Source organism: Egretta garzetta, unplaced genomic scaffold (genome assembly GCF_000687185.1).
Source record: "Egretta garzetta isolate BGI_Z169 unplaced genomic scaffold, ASM68718v1 scaffold264, whole genome shotgun sequence".
Taxonomy (NCBI): domain Eukaryota; kingdom Metazoa; phylum Chordata; class Aves; order Pelecaniformes; family Ardeidae; genus Egretta; species Egretta garzetta.
Window position 1 is genome coordinate 5,774,127 of NW_009259685.1, and position 2,969 is coordinate 5,777,095.

Below are 2,969 nucleotides of genomic sequence, written 5' to 3' on the forward strand. Positions count from 1 at the left end.
AGGTGCAAATAGTGTAAATGGCCCGCTCGAGTGTGGTAGGGGGCGCGCCGAATCCAGAGATCCTGCTGCATGACGATGGGATGGTGTAGGTGGGATAGTTAGGCTAGTTGTGAGCAGGAGTCGCAGAAGCAGCAGCAGAATTTCGAAGCTGAAATCGGGCAGTGCTGCTATAAAGTAACAATCACACCCATGGATGTACTTTTGAATGTTTTTATATAAAAGAGTAATGGGTAAAATGCATGGGGGGACGTGCGCAGTGTCTAGGAAGAATCCAAGTTACTTCCTTCCCTGAAGCTACGCTTGTGTATTTGCTGCCTGTGTTTTCAGAGTTTCATCGGCTTTCTCTTAATGTAAATTGTTTAAGCTTTACTACATTTATAACTGTGGGCCGAGATTCTCAGCGTGACCCATCAGTGTCCCCCTCACTGTGCCTTTCTGTGACCTCTCTTCCTCCTTGAAAGGGATTTGTTGACCTAACAGCCACGTGACTTAACCTGGGTAATCCCAAATTGCCTTAAACAACCTTGCATTAACCTGCCTGCAATTAGCAACTGCTGTCACATCGCCAACCCTTGAAGCGTAAGCTGAAGCCTCCCTCCCTCGCCTACCTGTTCATCTTAATTTTACTCACCATCTCAGAGGTTATTGCACTCTTTATTATTCGTTATACTTTGTCTTCTTCCTTTTATATTCATGAATTACAGTAATCTTTAAGCAGATGTTTTAGTGTAATTACATGTGACAAGCATGCTGCTTTTAGCTAACAATATGAGTTCCCCAAAGTATCAATGACTTCTTAAAAAGGACTCAATAATATCCCAATATGCCAAACTTAAAACATGAGTCTTATTAATTATGCACGTTTTGTGTGTTGTCAACACTGGAGTAATGAACAGAAGATGTGCAGTACATCTGGTTCTGCTGATAAATCAGGAGGCTGCGTAGGAAGGATGATCGTAACTTGTGTAACTGCCGGGTGTGGGGTTTTCTCCCCTCTGCTCCGCCTCCCCGCGCAGTTAAATACACAGTGATCTGTGGCCAGTCGGGGTCAAAGGACAGAGGAGAGCAGCGCCCACACTCCTATTCCTGCAAAGCTCAACAAGCACGTCCCCCGCAGCTTTCTTATTCCTCGGTGCAGTATGTCTTGTTAATTTTTGTTACACGTAAGCACTTGGGCAAAGACAAATTTAGTCACGCCTTTACAGATTAAGCATGTTCTGGAGCAGCATGCAATGAATTGGTCTCTTATTTTCCAATTATTTTTCATTCTTGTATGAACGTTTTCACCTTTTGCTTTCTCCAGCAGTTTGCAATTCATATGAAAGAACATCTTCTAAGAATACACCATTTTTCATGGAATACGCATAGACAATCTTTCCGCTTACGTGCTGCTGCGTCCCATGATATGCTCCGGCAGCTTTGTGCACAATTTTGCTGCACTGGACCAAACAGCAGGAAGAACCGAGGTTATGGCATTTACTGTTTGAGCATCGGGTAGTTCCGAGCGCATCCACAGCCTGTGGATCATGGAGAATATGAAACTTTTGCTGTTTACCTGTTATCCCTAGGCGCCTTTGAAAGCCTGCATCGTGAAATTAATTTAATTCCATTCCATAAATGCCTGCAGGATAACACTTGCTACAGGTGGGTTTTGCTATAGCGTTCTTAATTGGCTTAAAGCACCTACCCATGTAAAGAATAGATACAGGTCGTGATATGTCAGAGTTTGCTGTTTTCAAAGTATTTTGAGGCCCAATACTGGGCCTGCAGTCTATGCAGAGTACTTGTGTCCTATGAAAAGATTAAACCGCTGTTAAACTGTGTGCTTTTTGTTTTCCAGAGACCACTGTTTCATCTGTCTTGCATGGCCTTGCTTGTTCATCAGCAGGGGCATAATGTGGATCAAGAAGGGCCAGCTTCAAATAAGATTGTGTTCTTTTTCAGTAACGATTTGGCCAGTTTCATGCCTGCAGCACCGAAGTTTCTTTGGAGCAGTGGCTCGTGAAGGCTTTCTGAAGGGAATAATCCTATTATAGAGTTCATTTGAGTGCTTGGGCTACTTGCAGCCCGTGTTGGAAGGAACGGGAGGGGCACTGCTTTGTAACCGAGACAGGAGATGTGCTAGTGCCTGTACGGAGGGAGGATGCCGTTCAGATTGCCTTGGGTGCTGGTTTTGTCTGCAGTGGGAAGAGCAGCAGTCTCATCGTTCTCCCCCAAGGCTTTGGGAGGGAGAGGGCGCTTTGGGCCCTCTCTGTGGGAGCAGTGGGGGAGCCCACGCTGTGTGGTGCCAGACTTGGGGCAGCAGATGCGGAGAAGCAGCCCATTCCAGAGCCTGACGACCCCTGCTGTGAAAAAAATTTTTCCTAATGTCCAACCTAAACCTCACCTGGTGCAACCTGAGGCCATTTCCTCTTGTCCTATTGCTTGTTACTTGGGAGAAGAGACCAACCCCCACCTGGCTCCAGCCTCCTGTCAGGCAATGGCAGAGGGCGATGAGGTCTCCCCCTCAGCCTCCCCTTCTCCAGGCTACTGTTGTGGATGGAGTGAGAGGGAGGCAAAAATAATACAGTTTATTGGTGTAAAACAGTGAGTTAACAAAGGTCAGTGGTAACTGCGACAATAGTTTATGAGATTCGATGGCAAGGTACACTTTGTTATTTACTGCCCAGAGGACAGGGTCAGACAAAGCTGTCAGGGACCGTTGAGTCATGAGGTTCAGAAAAGATCCCCTTGCTTTCTAAACTCCCTCAGAGAGGAGTCTAGGTGCAGCTGGACCCAATCCTAGTCCTAGACTTGGTCAATGGTTTATGTCTAAAAGGATTAATTGCGCATATATAATCCTTATGTCACTTAGCTAAGATTTCCAAGTTAGCATGCTGTTAGTCACTTACCGAGAATCTGTCGTGGTAAGGAATCTCTCAACCTCGAGGAGTAACCTTGAGAGGCGTCCCTGCTCAAGGGGAGATCCT